General features: G+C 34.0%; 1 long non-coding RNA gene across 1 annotated transcript; it reads right to left on the bottom strand.

The window, feature by feature from the left end:
- Positions 1-13,681: 13,681 nt before the first annotated feature.
- On the bottom strand, positions 13,682-19,004 carry LOC134245877 (uncharacterized). The gene is made up of 3 exons (XR_009987538.1): positions 18,899-19,004; positions 15,382-15,457; positions 13,682-14,242 (listed from the first exon to the last, which is right to left on the bottom strand). It is a non-coding gene; the product is annotated as an uncharacterized LOC134245877 (long non-coding RNA).
- Positions 19,005-19,293: the final 289 nt, after the last annotated feature.

Genomic DNA, 19,293 nt, shown 5'->3' on the forward strand with positions numbered 1-19,293 from the left:
TCACGTAAAGGGCCAAAAGGGGCTAAAAGTCTTTTTTCGATAACTCTTTAACAGTCAATATTTTGTTATACATTAATGAAGCAAAAATGTTTATCTCAACAATCTACAACTGTATATTATGATATTTATGTCGTATATTATATAATTAAGGGCTACAAGGGGCCAGAATGCTAAATCTTTGATGCTTTATATCTCGAAAGTGAGAAATATTTTGATAAGTAATATTGAATAAAAGATGTTCAAAATAATGTTTTGAACAATATGCAACCTTTCATTTTTCGATAAACGTCCCCATTAGGGAGTTGACGGGTTGGCCCCTAAATATTTCTTTTGCGAATAACTCGAAAACGAAAAAGAATCTCTGAATAATTGTTGAACAAAAAGTGTTCAAAATCCTAAGAGCTTTAAAATAAAATCTAGGAAAAGGGGCTAGGCACTCAAATTAGGGGCCAAAAGGGGCTAAAAGTCTTTTTTCGATAACTCTTTAACAGTCAATAGTTTGTTATACATTAATGAAGCAAAAATGTTTAATTCAACAATCTACGACTGTATATTATGATTTTAAAGTCGTATATTAAATATTTCGGGGCTACAAGGGGCCAAAATACTCAATCTTTGACGCTTTGTATCTCGAAAGTGACAAATATTTTGATAAGTTATATTGAACAAAAGATGTTCTGAACAATATGCTGCCTTTCATTTTTCGCTAAACGTCCCCATTAGGGAGTTGAAGGTCTGGTCCCTTAATATTTCTTTCGCGAATAACTCGAAAACGAAAAAGAATCACTGAATAGTTGTTGAACAAAAAGTGTTCATAATTCTAAGAGCTTTAAAATGTTATAAAGAAAAAAGGGCTGATCCCTAATATTAGGGGCCGAGAGGGGCCAAAAGTCGATTTAAGAAGTCTTTATTGTTCAAACTCTTTTTACAGATTATGGAAAATCATTACTTTAGAATGAAAATCTCAATCAAAATCTTATCTCATCTCATCAAGAATTGGACGGAAGAACCACTCGTTGTTCACAACGAGATCGTATCTAGTTATTATTCTTATTCTTATTTTTTAGACAAATTTTGTGCACGCGATATCTCGAGAACTATTCATCGGTTTTTCATCAAACTTTCAGGGATGATGCGCTCTTATATGCCATTGTTTATTTTGGAAGAATTTCGGAACATCTCGCTTTTGGTGCCATTTTATGGCCATTTTCCTGATTTTGAAATGAAATTTTGTCAGTTCGAGATCTAAAGAACTACTAAAGATATGAACTGGAGACTTGTTGGAGAACATAGGGCATGACTTCTTGTTATTCGGAATGTCCTTTTCGTGTGTCGTCAGTACTTCCGGTCGCTACCGGAAGCGAATTAAAAAAATCAAAATTTTCAACTTTTTTGTTTTTCATTATTTTTCTTTGTTTTTATAGGGTTAATAGAGATTCCTAAATGAATGCGAAATGTGTAATTTGTTTTTAGAATTAAAGCAGCAAATCTCGAGAAATTCGCATTTAAAAAATTGAAGCGGTGTTCCCGATGGCGTAATGGTAAGCGCGTTGGATTTTCACGCGGGCGACCCGGGTTCGATCCCCCGTGTGACCGATATTTTTTTACGACTTTTTCCGCTAGATTTTTCGTTTTTTTATATCAGAATCGGACGGAAGACCTCTCGTTGCTCGCAACGAGATCGTTTCTAGTTATTATTATTATTCTTTTTTTTAGACAAAATTTTGTGCAGGCGATTTCTCGTAAACTATTCGGTGGAATTCAATGAAAATTTCAGGAATAATAGGTCACTATATGAATTTTATATAAAATTCCGTTTGTTGGAAAATTCGGTACCAGTGCCAAGTTATGGGCAATTTTCTGATTTTAAAATGCAATTTTGTCTTCGAGTGTTCTTGAAAACGGCTAAAGATATTAACTGGAGACTTATTAGAGATGATAGACCATGACTTATAAATGTGCAATTTTGCCTTCGTTTGCGTCGTCAATACTTCCGGTCACTACAGGAAGTGAATTCAAAATGTGCACTTTTTCAACTTTTTTTGTTTTTCAATATTTTTCTTTGATATAATTAATGTGAATGGAGACTCTACTGGAAAAGCCTAATATATAATTTATTTTAGAATTGATCAATCCACACACTAGATATTCGCATTTAAAAATCTGAAGCGTGTCCAAGATGGCGGGGCGTCTCCGTGAACTCCGCCATTAAGCAAGTCGGGTTCTAGAAGGTCAGCTGAGCGTTTAGATGAACGAAACTTCTACCAAAAAGATTTATGAAATGTAAAGGATTCTTTAGATTGCTACATCGCAATTACGTTGCATTGAGTATTGTTTTAATATGAGTTTTCCTCAAACGTCTATTGAAATTGCTTTTGTCTGCATCTCATAGTAGAATACAACATGACCACAAGTGGAAATACGATGACAACAATCTTTTGTTTTGCACCAGGGAAAACTTAACCTAAACCATGGTTATAAGTAATAGCTTTTCAAGAAACTTGCCTGACTTAATATTCACTATGTTTCTGAAGTATTACTTGACTCCTGTTTATTTTTCCGCGCAGGCTTGTGGCATATTAAATGAAAAGAAAAGACAAAAATAAGAAAAACATTTTTTAAAAAGATTGTTTATTAAAGGTTATATAAATAATCTTGTAATAAATGCAAGTTATTGAACATAAATAGTATCACATTCCTTGACCGTCGGAGGGCGAGTGATTTTTTTTTTCAGTGAAACATTCCAGTCTTTTCATGAACGTGTAACTCATCTCAACTTTGGGGGAAAACAGGATACAAAATTCGTGGAAAACACTTTAGTGTTACTTGGCCGTATACAATATTATATGTGTATAATGTGATAAATATACTTTCTAACGCTCAAAATTTCGGTTATAAGAACATACATTTCTAATTTTCATTGAAGCTATCAAATCCATCAAATAGATCAAATATTTCAAAGGAATAGCGTTAAGAACTACTTGTGACGTTTGGCACGAAATAATGTATCATGACTCGACTAGTAGACAAATGGTGACAATAGTGCAGAAATATATAACATTGGCATGCCTGTTTATGGAGTTGCATGGAATAAAAAGTTGAATACATATCGAAAAAAAGAAAGAAAACAGTATCATCTGTTCATCACTAATAGATTATCTACTTAAAAGTTACTGTTAAAACTCAAGTAACAGATTCCGATGTGATCATCTTAAGCAAAGTCTAGCAAGCTTGCTGTCATTTTACAATTCCAAACTGAATTTTAAAAAAAATGTAATGTATGTTGGAATCAAAATAAGCAATCTCGCGATATTCCAATGTTAAATTTGAAGCGGGTTCTCAAAGGTGTAATGGGTACCGCAATGGATTTTCACGCTGGCGACCCGGGTTCGATCCCGCGTGTGTCCGATTTTTAAAATCACTTTTTCAGTTTGATTTTACGTTTTTTTTTCTGAATCGGACGGAAGAACTCTCGTTGCTCGCAACGAATTTCGTTTCTAGTTATTATCATTTTTCTTCTTCTTCTTCTTGTTTGGTCACGGTAGCCTAGTGGTAGAGCGTTCGCTTCGTGATTGGGAGGCCCGGGTTCGATTCTCGATCGCGGCGCCGCGTCATACCTAAGACGTAAACAAAGGTAGTGACTGTTCCTTCGCCAAGCGCTCGGCACTAGAAATGAAAGTCACGGGTCTTTCGGATATGACCTTAAAAACGTAGGTCCCGTGTCACGGTAGGCGTTGGCACGATAAAGAACCCTCACTGCTCAATGGCCCTGAGTGCCGAGTATAGGTCTAAATTTGAAGCCCTTCACCGGCATCGGTGACGTCTCCATATGAGTGAAAAATTCTCAAGAGGGACGTTAAACAATACACAATCAATCAATCAATCTTCTTCTTGTTCTTCCTGGGTACTTTTTTGTCCAGGAATGATCTCGTAAACTATACATCCGACTAAGGTGAAATGTTTTTAGGGTCAGTAAACATGTTATGTAGATTTGTGGAACGAAGGTCATTTTGCGCGCACGTGCTTGCAAGAGCGTGCACGTGCAACCTGTGAAATGACCGATTTAATTGATATAGGCGTAACTTTTTGATGAAATGCTTTGGAACTTATAATATAAGGATATATTAGAAGCATAGACAATATGACATGGTCAAAATAGCAAGATCTCACGCGCATGCACGTGCGCTTTGCTCTGATTGGCTGACACTAAAGTCTCAATATCTTTCTTATTTTTTGACGAAATCCTTTGAAATTTTGAAAATAGCCATGCATTAGGATATCCTACAACAAGATATATAGCAATTATAATGAAAACACGTGCATGCACGTGCGCTGCAATCTGATTGGCTTAAACTTTAAATAGCTATAACTCCCTTGATTTTCAACCAAACAGGATTGGATTTGGAACATAGATTGATATACTGGACTACTACAAGAAGGTATGGTCCCCATGCACATGCATACATGTGCATGTACGTGCGCTGCATTCTGATTGGCTGAAACTTTAAACAGCTATAACTCCCTTGGTTTTCAACCAAACGGGTTGGGATTTATAACATAGATAGATGTAACGGACATCTACAAGAAGATATGGTCACCATGCTCATGTATGCACGTGCGTGCACGTGAAATGAGCAAAATAAAAAAGAACACTTGAATGAGCGTATCTTTTAATTACTTTTGGATTAAATGCTTTAATATTTAGTATATAAAAATATATAGATTGTGTAGACAAGATGATATAGTCATTACGTACATGCATTCACATACGCACGCAAAATTTGAATGAACTTTGTACACTTCTGTGGAAACGTTATTAAAGTCTCAAATGCATCGAGTCTGTCTTATTTAATGAAGCTTACAGGGAATATGGCACAAAAAGGGAGTTGGGGAGCGTTTGGGGAACATCTGTAACGGTCTCCGTTACAATTAGCACTAGTTATGTTCCCCAAACGAAGTTGGGGAACATATAGTTTTTACTCTGTTTCTTATTATGAAGGTCTTCCGTCTTCAGCGGAAGACCTTATTGTTTTTCTTAGGTTTCTTTTCCACTATTTTTATTAATGTTTTTTTTTTCTTACCGATTTTGTGCGCGCGATTTCTCCAAAACGGCTCGATCGATTTTCATGAAATTTTCAGGTCTAATAGAACATCAAGAAATCTAGATATATAATTTTTATTTTGATGACGTCACTTCCGGTTTGGAGTTTTCTGCGATTTAGTGATTTTTAGAGGGTTACTTTGTCCGGCAGTTTTCTCAAAAAGCACTCAACACAGAGGCATGAAATTTTTATTGATGCTTAGAGCGACCTTTGGAGAAGTGCACTTTGTATATCACAACTACCGGAAGTACGAAGCGCCGACGCTCGCTATGGCCCGAAAATAGTCCGATCAAGAATTTCAAAATTTTTACCACCTTTTCTACGATAACATTTCACCTAGAAATATTTTGTTAAAGCATGTAGAACAAAAAAGGTGTAGAATTCCAAGATCTTTCTAATGACACCTCGAGAAAAGGGCTGGCCCCTTACATTAAGGGCCTGGAGTGGCCAAAAGTTTTTCCTTTATATCTAAAAAAGTATTGACAATTTGTGATACGTCAAAGAAGCAAAGTTGTTCAAAATGTCAAGCTTAATCTATTGGAGTTGTCAAAATACGTCCGGCGTCGTCACCTCCGGCCAAACCGGAAGTAATCGGAAAACGCGTATTTCTGCCGTTTTTGACAAGCTTTTTGGTAACATATGTCTCTGGGAGCATTAAAAGTAATTTTCCGTCCGTCGTCGTCACTTCCGGTCAAACCGGAAGTAGCAAAAAATGGCTTATATTTGCATTAATTAACATGGATTTAGAGGATTCAAACCATTTTTGGCGTTATTTCTCATTTTTGTTAAAAATGAAAGCTTCTTCCGGTCAAACATGACGGAAGACCTACTCCTTGCTTTGCAACGAGCTTTGCTCTAGTTATTATTATTATTCTTTTTTTTAGACAAAATTTTGTGCAGGCGATTTCTCGTACACTATTCGGTGGATTTCAATGAAAATTTCAGGAATTATAGGTCATTATATGATTTTTATGTTAAATTCCGTTTCTTGGAAAATTCGCTACCAGTGCCAAGTTATGGGCAATTTCCTGATTTTAAAATGCAATTTTGTCTTCGAATGTTCTCGAAAACGGCTCAAGATATTAACTGGAGACTTGTTAGAGATGATAGACCATGAGTTATAGATGTGCAATTTTGACTTCATTTGCGTCGTCAGTACTTCCGGTCGCTACAGGAAGTGAATTCAAAATGTGCACTTTTTCAACTTTTTTTGTTTTTCAATATTTTTCTTTGATATAATTAATGGTAATTAAAACCCTACTGGAAAGGCCGAATATATAATTTATTTATTTAAGAATTGATCAATCCACACACTAGATATTTGCATTTAAAAATCTGAAGCGTGTCCTAGATGGCGGTGGTCTCCGTAAACTCCGCCATTAAGCCAGTTGGGTTTTAGAAGGTCAGCTGAGCGTTTAAATGAACGAAACTTCTACCAAAAAGATTTATGAATTGTAAAGGATTCTTTAGATTGCTTCATCGCAATTACGTTGCATTGAGTATAAGTTTTAATATGAGGTTTCCTCAAATGTCTATTGAAATTGCTTTTGTCTGCATCTCAAAGTAGAATACAACATGACTACAAGTGGAAATACGATGACTACTATCTTTTGTTTTGCACCAGGGAAAACTTATCCTAAACCATGGTTATAAGTAATAGCTTTTCAAGAAACTTGCCTTACTTAAGATTCACTATGTTTCTGAAGTATTACTTGACTTCTGTTTATTTTTCCACGCAGGCTTGTGCCATATTAAATGAATAGAAAAGACAAAAACAAGAAAAACATTTTTTTAAAAAGATTGTTTATTAAAGGTTAAAGACCCTAAACCGTGCTACTACACCTCAGAAACGAACCGTACCGTTCCGTGCAGAAAGCGTACCATACCGTGAACAAAACATACCGTTCCGTGCACAAAGCGAACCGTTCCGTGCAGAAAGCGTACCGTACCGTGAACAAAGCGTACCGTTCCGTGCACAAAGCGTACCGTACCGTTCTCAAAGCGAACCGTACCGTTCACAAAGCGTACCGTAACGTCCACAAAGCGTACCGTTCCGTGCAAGAAACGAACTGTACCGTTCTTTGGTTAATTATGCAAACCACGCCCCCAATGATTTTTGAATCGTGTAATGATCAAATAAGTCATTTTGGTTTATTTCTCGCTACGGAGACTGTGAAAGGAGGACGGAGGTTGTGTCTGCCTGTTCGAAACACCATTATCAAATATCATGCGTCTGGGCCTTCAACTGTAAAAATAAGGAAACTACTCGAAGCAAACTACAACTTTAAAACAACTAGACAGAGTGTGAGACGATTTCTTATTTGCTATAAATTAGATCAACTGGTTGTGTTTGTGGTCAAACGTACAGTACAGGCCAGGAAATTTCCCGCAAAACACGTACGGGGCAGTGTGGACCTCAAACGATGTCGGCGTCTTTGAAGTCTTTCATTTTCTTTATATTAGCAAATTAAATCAATTTTCTTTTGAAATATTAGTTTATTTTAATAATCGTAATTTAATTATACAGATATTTAAAATGATATTACATGTATAAGATGCCCCAAAATTCAATATAATCGTGCTCGTGCCCGGGGAAAAAACCCTCTTTTAATGTGTACAAGTACATTCATGTTTCATAATCCTATAATTATATTTGACATAAAAATAGGTTCAATAGACTATAATACCACTAAGAAAGAACACGCTTTCATGAATTTATTCACTAGTTGTTTCTACGTTTGATTTTAATTTTGCTCATTTAAATTATCAAATCTTATTCGATACAAGATCGTTTTTGTCGAAAGTATGCATTCTTATGTAACAATTTAAAAAAGAACCGTATTAGACTCTCACATTAATTCTGTTAAGATTTTTACTATAGGCGAATCATTTGTGCAGTTTTACTTACACTGAAAATCTGTAATCATATAAAATATGGATTAAAATATTACATGCGGTAAACGTGAAGATTTCTACTGAACTGACAGAGATGATAATCTTACTAATAAAACTGTGATAAACTTTCACGCTGCATATACAAAAATCGCCAGCCGAATTTCTTGCAAATAAAATGTGCAAACTGCAGTATAAATATTACTTCATTCTGAAATACATCTCATGAAAAATGAAAAAAAAGTTTGCGAAAAAATAAAGATATTATAAGGTTTGTTACACTGTATCCCGATCCCCTTGTAGAAAGCAATATGAATTAGCTGGTCGAAAGTTCTTTAGAAGTCTGCAAAATCGGACGTTGTTGTAAATAAAAAAAAAATGATCTACAGGAAACATCCTTATTAGTGTCTGAAAAAAGATAATTTACTAAATAAAATGAAATTTAAAAAATATCAATCCTCTTTCAAGCCATTCGAGTTATGCTTGTTACCCCCCCCCCTTCCCCTCTAGAAGGCGATACTTATGCAACTTTATGAAACCTTAAATTGTGCTTTAAAAGAAAGAAAATTATAATTTAGGGATACATGCTTCATTTTTGTCTGAAAAAAATAATTTCGGAAGTAAATTTATAATCAGTGTTGTGGTGAAACCTAGAAGATGAATTTGCTGGATGTCAGTTGAGTGATTAAATACACTTGATATGGTCAGAACTAAATAATTTGAAAGGTGTGTTTAACACGGGCAACCCCCCCCCCCCCCCGCCCCTCCGGCTGTGACCCAATATTTTATTTAAACAGGTGTGAACTATGAACTGACCATAAGAATGTTTCAAATAACAGGAGAAATTCTTCTTGCATAAACAGACTTTCCGGGTCACCTAGCGTCATACCATTTTGATTGACAGGTGATGCACGAGAATTTCATGCGTGCAGCATGCATGTACAGAGAACGGATTATTCATTGAACAATAGTTGTAAAGGGGTTGATTAAATAGAATCATAGACTGATTAATTGTGACTTTAGCGATGTAAATAAACGAAGAATGAGAATAAATACAAGTTATTTTTTTTACAGATAATGTATTAAAGGGTTGCATCTCTCTCTCTATCCCCCTCTCTCTCTCATTCACGACATCGTTTTTACAGACTACAAAAATAGAATAACTTAATAAAATAAAGAAAACTTATGGAAATAATTACTTAATACACTGAAAGGATTAATGAAAACGTATACACTTGTCTGTGAAAAGAATGTTTTCTGTGAGAGAAAGCGCTCGGAAATTATTGTATTGATTTCATGTTACTGCTGCCGAATTTCGTATTTATTTTGTTTACTGATATTTTTCTTCTGAAGCAAACGTTTGAACGGTAGATCTATTATTTTAAAAATAAAAAAAAACAATGTACATATCTAATTACTAGGAATAAAAATGAAGCAGGAAGAGTCATATTTATTTCTATAGATCAATGAATTAAAAATAAGTTACATATGTATATGTTATATGTATAGAACAAGTATATAGGCCTATACCCGATATATATATATATATATATATATATATATATATATATATATATATATATATATATATATATATATATATTAATTCCTTTAAATTATCTTACAACTTTATTTCAAAGTGGAAAAAAATATTTCATTTAATTTTTTTCCGTTTTAAAATGAAGGTTCAGCATACATAAAAAATAAGCAAGGAAATATTTACGAGTTCTATATATATTAATACATATCTATACATAATGCCAAAGACATCGGTGGGGTGATGTTTTTTCTTCCTTTCATTTTTTTTTTTCATTTTTCCTCCATCACCGCTGTAGTGTAAATTTATGCTTAAATTGAAACCGAGAAATTAATTTGTTTAAAGCGGAAATATAATAATATACGTACATTAAGTACTTCAAAAGTCATTTAAAATGAATTAATTTTTAGCAGCCAATCAAAAATTAAAGCTAACAGGCTCCACTTACTTCATTTACATACCGTTTCCCAAAGCGTACCGTCCACAAAACGAACCGTTCCGTGCCAGAAACGAAACGTACCGTCCACAAAGCGTACCATTCCGTGCACAAAACGAACCGTTCCGTGCACAAAGCGTACCGTTCCGTGCACAAAGCGAACCGTTCCGTGCACAAAGCGTACCGTACCGTTCACACAAAACGAACCGTTTCGTTCTCAAAGCGTATCGTTCCGTGCACAAAGCGTACCGAACCGTACCGTTCAAGTGGTGTAGTAGCACGGTTTAGGGTCTGTATATAAATATTCTTGTAATAAATGCAAGTTATTGAACATAAATAGTATCCGATTCCTTGACCGTCGAAGGGCGAGTGATTTTTTTTTCTCAGTGAAACATTCCAGTCTTTTCATAAACGTTTAACTCATCTCCATTTTTGGGGTAAACAGGATACAAAATTCGTGGAAAATCTTACCGAATTTACAGCTTTAGTGTTACTTGGCCGTATAATGCTCGAAATTCCGGTTATAAGAACATACATTTCTAATTTTCATTGAAGCTATCACATCCATTAGATAGATGAAACATTTGAAAGGAATAGCGTTAAGAACTACTTGTGATTTGGTACGAAATAATGTATCGTGACCCGAATTAAGTAGTAGACAAATGGCGACAATAGTGCAGAAATATATAACATTGGCATGCCTGTATATGGAGTTGCATGGAATAAAAAGTTGAATACATATCGAAACAAGAGGCCCATGGGCCACATCGCTCACCTGAGAAGCTTTGACCATTCTGTTCTTTACCAGATTTCCCCCTTGTTATACATAATGCATCCCCACCCTACCCAACTGATCATAATTTAGACATTTTGAAATCCACACTACCCCTATAATCCTTCCATGGGCACATATGTTTCAGCTTTTTTGGCCCAGTGGTTCCTGAGAAGAAGATTTTCAAAGATTTTTCCTATATATTTCTATTTAAAACTTTGATTCCCCTGTAATGGCCCCGCCCTTCCCCCGGGAGTCATGATTCCTACAATTTAGAATTTACGCTAACCCAGAATGCTTCCACATAAGCTTCACTTTTTCTGGCCCAGAGGTTCTTGAGAAGAAGATTTTCAAAGATTTTTCCTATATATTTCTATGTAAAACTTTGATACCCCATTGTGGCCCCGCCCTTCCCCCGGGGTCCATGATTCCTACAATTTAGAATTTACGCTACCCCAGAATGCTTCCACATAAGCTTCACTTTTTCTGGCCCAGTGGTTCTTGAGGAGAAGATTTTCAAAGATTTTTCCCATATATTTCTATATAAAACTTTGATTCCCCATTGTGGAACCAGCCCTTCCCCCGGGGGTCATTATTTGAACAATTTAGAATCTACACTACACCTGGATGCTTCCACATAAGTTTCAGCTTTTCTGGCCCAGTGGTTCTTGAGAAGATTTTCAAAGATATTTCCTATATATTTCTATGTAAAACTTGGATTCCCCATTGTGGCCCCGCCCTTCTCCCGGGGGTCATGATGTGAACAATTTAGAATCTACACTATACTAGGATGCTTCCACATAAGTTTCAGCTTTTCTGGCCCAGTGGTTCTTGAGAAGAAGATTTCCAAAGATTTTTTCCTATATATCTCTATATAAAACTTTGATTCCCCATTGTGGCCCCGCCCTTCCCCCGGGGGGTCATGATTTGAACAATTTAGAATTAACACTACCCCAGGATGCTTCCACATAAGTTTCAGCTTTACTGGCCCAGTGGTTCTTGAGAAGAAGATTTTTTAATGACCCAACCCTATTTTTCTCTTTTCTTGATTATCTCCCCTTGCGAGGGGATATGTCCCTTCATTTTAACAATTTAAATTTCCCTTTACCCAAGGATGCTTTGTACTAAGTTTGGTCACAATTGGCCCAGTGGTTCTTGAGAAGAAGTCGAAAATGTGAAAAGTTTACAGACGGACAGACAGACGGACGGACACACATTTGGTTATATATTGGGTACATCAAGTCCAAGTCCTATTGGATACTGCTTATTGGATACAAAAAAAGTGTACACACGAGAGAGCATTATTTGGGTAGTTACTGTTCAAATCTTATTGGATATTAATCCTCGTGTCCGTATTTTATTGGGTTTTTTTCTTATTGTTTTTTCATTCATTTCAAATTTATTATAAATTTAATATTTGCTGGTAAATTCAGACAAGACTGAAAACCTTTGGTTTTAAACCCTTATTTTTGTCAATTTCTGTGATATAGCTCTTTTATTGTAACACATAAATAATTTGTTCTTAGCAATAAGGATATACACCTGTATATTTCAAAATAACTAATATTGAAATATATGAGTACCTAAGTGCAAAAAAAAACTGAATTGTGAAAACACAACTCAACACATCTCAGACTCTGTTCAACCTTTCTTGAATAACAAAATTAAGTATTTAAGGAGAAACCTTTTTGAGTCTTGACCAATTAATAATAAGCAAATGCCCATAACATGTTGGACAGAATGAAGGTATCCAACAGGCATTGGACAGGTGTCCTATACCTGTTGGGTTGTATTTTGTCGAAGGGATTAAACTACCCAAGAACAATTGAACATGTGTACTTTGTCCAATTCTATTTGCTCTCATCAAAATACAACCCATCAGGTAATGGACACCTGTCAAACTCCTCTTGGATATCTATATCCCACCCAACAGGTAATGGACACTTGTGCAATTCTTCTTAGGTTTCTTGAATTGTTTCATCAGAATACCACCCAACAGGTAATGGACATCTGTCCAACTCCTCTTGGATATCTACATCCCACCCAACAGGCAATGGACACTTGTCTAATTCTTGGTTTGCTTGAATTGCATCATCAAAATACAACCCAACAGGTAATGGACACCTGTCCAATTCTTCTTGGGTTTCTTGAATTGTTTCATCAGAATACCACCCAACAGGTAATGGACACCTGTCCAACTCCTCTTGGATATCTACTTCTTACCCAACAGGCAATGGACACTTGTCTTATTCTTGGGTTTCTTGAGAATCCCCTCATCAGAATACTACCCAACATGTAATGGACACCTGTCCAATTCCTCTTGGATATCTTCATCCCTTCAATAGTATATAAACTGAAAGGTATTGGACATTCTTCTTGGGTTACTCAAATTTTTTTTCATAAGAAAGAAAACCCAATAGGTATTGGACATTGGTTCAACTCTTCTTGGATATTACATCACAACATTAGAATAAAACCCAACAAGTGATGTTTACCTGTCCAATTCTTCTTGGGTTACTTATACCCTTCATTAAAATTGTCAAATTTGTCTTGGATATTTATACTCTTGCATTAGATTGCAAACCCAATAAGTATGACATTTACCTTCCCTAGTTGAATTCAAATTTATCTGCATAAGCATACATAAGTCCAAAACATATTTAATACTTTAATTCTAACATTCCACATCTCATTCTGTGTACACTTTACAAATGATAGGAAATATATAAGCATTTTGTGTCTAAACTATTTGGCTTTTAAAGAATTTTATAACCATGTTTGCAAAATTTAAATTTAAATATTGGAACTTGGAGCAAGTCATTAGAGGTAGAGCAAGATGCTGAAAACCATATTGATAAATAGATCACACCCTTGATAAAATATTTGCCTTTAGTTGCTAAGATTGTGTTGTATTATATGGAAAAATTCTATAATCCTGTTTATTACAGATACATGTACAATGCTTCCCTGTAATAATAAAAATACTTATGAGTTGTAAAAGAATGGATTAAATAGTCACCGATGTTAAAAGATATTACATGATCTCATTAATCTGGTTTGGAAATCACAAACTTAGTTTTGAAGCCGATAAAACAGTGTCGCACCAGAAAACTCAGTTACAAGTGAATTCGTTGTATCAAAACTTTAAAATAATTGATGCACTATGTCCAAATCTTTTCGACAAATCGGGATAAAGATATAAAATCAAATCATCACTGTTATAAGTCTTAGAGCTAGAGAAAAGTCATTACATGCCCAAATTTTACATGTAAGACTTTGATCCTATATTTCAATAAATGTCAAAAAGGTTTTATTTTTGTTTCTGTTCAATACTTTCTTCTTCAGGGTCTCTCATGGCCTATACTGTATGATACCTCTATTGACCCTGCTCTTTTATATTGCCATATGTTTATCCAGTAGCAGTGGTTATGCTCAGGCAATCTTTGAAATATTCCTCATTTCATGCATCTCCTTCAGTTCTGCCTTTGTCCATTTTATTCATTCTGCAATTAGATAAAGGCATTTCTTTGCCGTATAAAACATGTTTTTCTTGACTACAGCAAGATCACCCTTTATGTTGATCAAACCCAACCAAGAAGTAGAAGTATATTTCTTATTCAGAAATATGTATTGATAAATAAAATGAAAGAAAAACTAAATTCTATCAACTCTTTTTTTTCTTCAATGTCTAACTGCATCTTCATCCTACCCCCCATCCGCCATAATTTTTTCAAAATGAAATCATCATTCAACACACAAAACGATGTTGCATATTAATTAGACAGTATGTTAGTTTCTGATTGTTAAGAAGTAGATTTTAAAAAGCTTTACACCTATTCCTTGCAAATTTTAGACTTCTAATGTAACACTATCTGTACATTAGGGGTACATAATCTTCAAAAACATCTCTACACTTAATGATAAAGCTTTCACATTAGTATTGTTTTTAGCCCAATGGTTCTGCTAAAGAGGATTTAAAATTGACCCAAACCTTACTAACTGCTTTGAAATTATATTGACAGGGACAGAGACACACTTGACACTCCATCCCCCCTTCTGGGGTATGCTTTGCACAAAATTAATTAAAATTGACTAAGCTGGATAGAAGTTGAAATATCAAAAATACACCAACAAGATGAATCTGTTTTATTCCTTTGAAGTGATATCTAGTATTGTTTCTTTTCCTGTATGCCACCTCTATCAGAACAAAATGTTATACATGTATTAACATAACCTATGACCGAATAGTACCCCACTATTTACTTTACAATTAATTAAGTTCTGGAATCAACCCTCAGATGCCCTTAAAACAAATGATTCTAAACTGGAAAAGGTAAAGGGCAATTGAAGAATTTAAAATAAAATGATAGTAAAAACAAGCAAACAGTGTGCATGAAAATGTTGGCAAACACTAGAAAAAATACTAAGGTACTTTCTCAAACTTAACATGAATACTAAAGAGGTTTTATGTAGCTGTATTGCACATAACAAAAGCTTTCCTGTAGTTAAAGGTTGGTTGCCTAGTAGTTATGTAGTATGTACAAGTTTTTCCCTCTATCTCTTCTAATTTAAGAAGCGAAAATGTCTCTAAACATCTTATGGTTGGCATGATGTATTCCTGTTCATTTTACTGATTACTTACAATTGTCCTTTTTCTGAGAGTTATCTTCTGATGGGTGTGTTCTCTGCAATGTTCACAATTGAAGTTCCTGTTTGACCTGTTACATATTGAAAATCCTCAATGAACATGATTATTGTTTTAATTTCCATTGTAATTATTGATTACTTTTATTAAAAAAAATCTAAACCAATTTATTGTAACATATTACTTAGGAAAATATTTATGTAATATCAATGGAAAAAAGGAATCATTATCTCCAGTTATCCTAAAATCACAAGTAAGCATTAAACATATAAATTCACATACGTAAACCCATTAGCTTTTTGTGCTATTAAATCATAGTAATCGCTGTGCAATAAAGGAAATCAGGTACTAATCCACAGTTTGGTGGAAATAAAGTTACTATCCCCGAGTAAAAAGTGACAAGCCCAAATATAGAGGCAAAAATTAAAAAGTAACATTGAAAAAAAGTTCATCGTGAAAAAAGTCAGGGGCCCGTTTCATCAAAAGTCGTAAAGTTAAGCCTTAACTTAGGCGTACTTCCGGGGATTACGCCAAAATTTAGTCGGGCGTAATTTGCGTTTCACCAAGTGGCGTAAGTCTAGTCGTAAAAGATACGCTTAGTCACAGGACTAATTCCTTGACAACGTTGCATTGCGCAGGCGCAAAAACATAAACATTGCCCAAAGCGTACAAATATGTATAAATTGTAACACGTCAAAGTACAGAATAACACAAGTTATAGATAAATAAATACTTGCACTAATTGAAACATGCATGGGTTTATAGTGTTATGTAAGAGACATGCATCTTTTAAGAAACCAATTTTAGTTTTTTACAATATTTCAATAATAAAAGTCTAATAAATTGAAAGGATGAAAAGGACAGTACATTTACTTGTATTTCGGAATAAAGCAAAACTATTGGAAATTTAGCCATACCCCCTCTTCCCGAAATTGATACAGGTTAATAACTTCGCCTTTGATAATAAATTTCATGATTCGATAAATACTGATTCTACTGACAAATACTAATAATTAAGTTTGAGACAGAATAAGATTTAAAAATTTTAATAAGAAAGAAACGTATATGCAAGAAAAAATAATGAAAACAAAATGCAAACGGTTTACATATGAACACATTTTGAGTCAAGAAATAAATTTTACACGTTTATTACTATGGTATATGTAATATAATCCTCTCTGTATTTATTAATTTTTTGTCAATTCAATTGATTCTTTACTATCTGCAGATTAAATGTGATGTACCGTTTTAAAAGTACGCAGAGAGAGAGAGAGAGAGAGAGAGAGAGAGGTTTTAAAATTCTCTGCTTGTGTGGTCTCTGTCTTTAAAATTTAGTTACAGCTACTCTTTATTTTGTTTTCATTAAAATGTAAGTAATGCAGGAAATCAAAAACATGTATATTTTCATCTATGCTATACTACCGAAACGCGGGAAATATCATAGTCCCGACTTTACGCCGGCGTAGCGCTACGACTGGGCATACGACCTTTGATGAAACGGGCCCCAGGGTATAAACTACAGATGATTCTTTTTAAAATTAAAGTTTAATTTAATTTTCGCTAGTAAAATTTAATCATATATAAATTAATGATTTAAAAATATGAAAAAAAAAGATTTTAAATATTCCTTTTCTGGTCATTCACTAGTTTGCCTAATTAAAACGAAGCAAAAATCATTTTGTTTTCATCTTGAATCATTTAAAGCCATATATGGCGTATGTACAATGAAAATTATTAGACTAAAATTATAAGAACTTATTATTTGTATCATTACTTTATATAAACATGATAAAGATAGAATTTTTCCGTAAATTACAAAATCTAAGTCAATTGCGTTATTTAAGGAATGAATTTAATAGCTACCCATTTTATACGGTATAAACTGGGTTGGGGCAGTTTACGCTTTATATTCGCGGTTTATAAAAAAGCGTAAACTGTTCCAACCCAGTTTATACCGTATAAAATGGGAAGCTATTAAATTCATTGCTTATAATTTAATTTTCATTCATTTGATGTAAGAAAAAAAAGCTGATAGTTCTAACAAAATGACTTCAATTTGTTCAAAATTTGAATATAACGTCAGGCGGATTGATACGTTTTTGACGCGCGTCATTGTGACGTAGGCAACCCATTTTATACGATATGAAGTAAATTTTTTATCCAATCAAATACAGCGTTACAACCAGAATTAAATTAAAAAGATATCAAAATTTAATTTGGATTCTCGGAATTTTCTCTGACTTGCAAGAAAATACAAAAGATTTAAATAACACATTACAGAGAAGATAAAATCGTATTATTAGATAAAACGAGGTATTTTCCGTGCTCCGAATTGTATGAAAAGCTTTAATTGAAATGTATTAACTATATTTCTTTACTTCATTTTGTATTTTTTCAAAAATAGATTTTTTTGATCAGTTACGCCATATATGGCTTAAAAAAACACTACATAATTGCATGACACTTATCATTGAGCTGATTGAGTGAATTTATATAATTTAATAATGAGATATCTGTGAGGCATATATGTACATGCAAATATAGCTATATTAAACAAAGGAAAGGGGGGAATTCAAATTAGGAAATAAAAGATCGTTTTTAAGTAAATCAGTCTTGTAGTACTGCAAAATGGATGCAGTTGTGGATATTTATGGATAATATGAGCATGCTGTCTGGAATATTTCCATATTAGGGGAATTAATAGCAAAAAATAGTGAAAATACCGGTTATGCTTTTCATGTATTACATGTGTATTTTAAAATTCCTAATAGCCCAAGGGGATTTCTCAGTGCAGAAAACAACCAGCCCCATCCTCAAAAATGGAAGCCCAGGGTGTAGCGCGATGCTAATTACACACCCATCATGTGAAATAGTTATAGTAGCCCTATATCAATTTCAGTATTGTTTTAAATTAATTAAAACAAATGACAAAAACAATAATTAAAAAAAAAATCAAAATAAAGCAGACACTTAGTCAAAATCAAAGACAGAAAGAAGCACTGTTTTGACTGAAAGTTTTTCAGTAATACAATGAATCTCTTAAGTTACATATCAGATGAGATAAACTTACATACAATTATTTAGTTGTTGTCAATTATCCCATTTATCATCATCTCAGCTCACTTTGCGATTGTAACAGCTGTGTAATACTGTCTACATGAACCGATAATTTACAGCTGATTTATGAACACACGATTGTTAAAATTTTCATTTCCCTTTCCAATATACATTGTCAGAACATACTTAGTTGGTTATGATATAGAATTAAATAATAAACACTCTCGATTTATTAAAGATTATCTAACAATATATGATCATTTACTAAATACTTCTCGGCCTCAAGAGAGTTAAAAAGACAAGAGAAAATTCAAAATACAAACAAGTGCAACTTAGGATTAATTGTTCCAATATATCTATTTTAATTTTGTGCACAATTACTTTCAAAATTACATTAAAATCTATTTTCCTTAAACAAGAACCCAGCAATGGATAAATATTAATCGAATAAACTTACCTTTTCTCTTGTCAATCAGAAAATCTTGTTGACATTAAGTGTTTCTTAGTCGCCATATTTTTTTTTCCATGAAAACAAACGTTGTTATGATCAGGATCAACGGAAGTTGATTTTCGGAACTCTCGAGAATTTAGAGTTCCGAATGTAAAACTGAAACAACAAAACATGGTGTGTCCGTGAAAGCAACTTTTTTTTGGATTTTGGACAAATCGTCGTGTCCAAGTTTTGTTGGGTACTAACCTGCAAATACCCAATTAGGATGTTTTAAGCATATTCAGCGACACTTCTTATTGAGTATACCCAATAAGCAAAAAGTACCCAATAAGTACAATCTTGGCATGAAAAATACCCAATAAATGCACTCTCGTAAACACGGACGGACGGACAGACGGACG

The sequence above is a fragment of the Saccostrea cucullata genome, unplaced genomic scaffold (assembly GCF_032062105.1).
Source record: "Saccostrea cucullata isolate Sc308-1 unplaced genomic scaffold, CSIRO_AGI_Scuc_v1 ctg2136, whole genome shotgun sequence".
Lineage (NCBI taxonomy): Eukaryota > Metazoa > Mollusca > Bivalvia > Ostreida > Ostreidae > Saccostrea > Saccostrea cuccullata.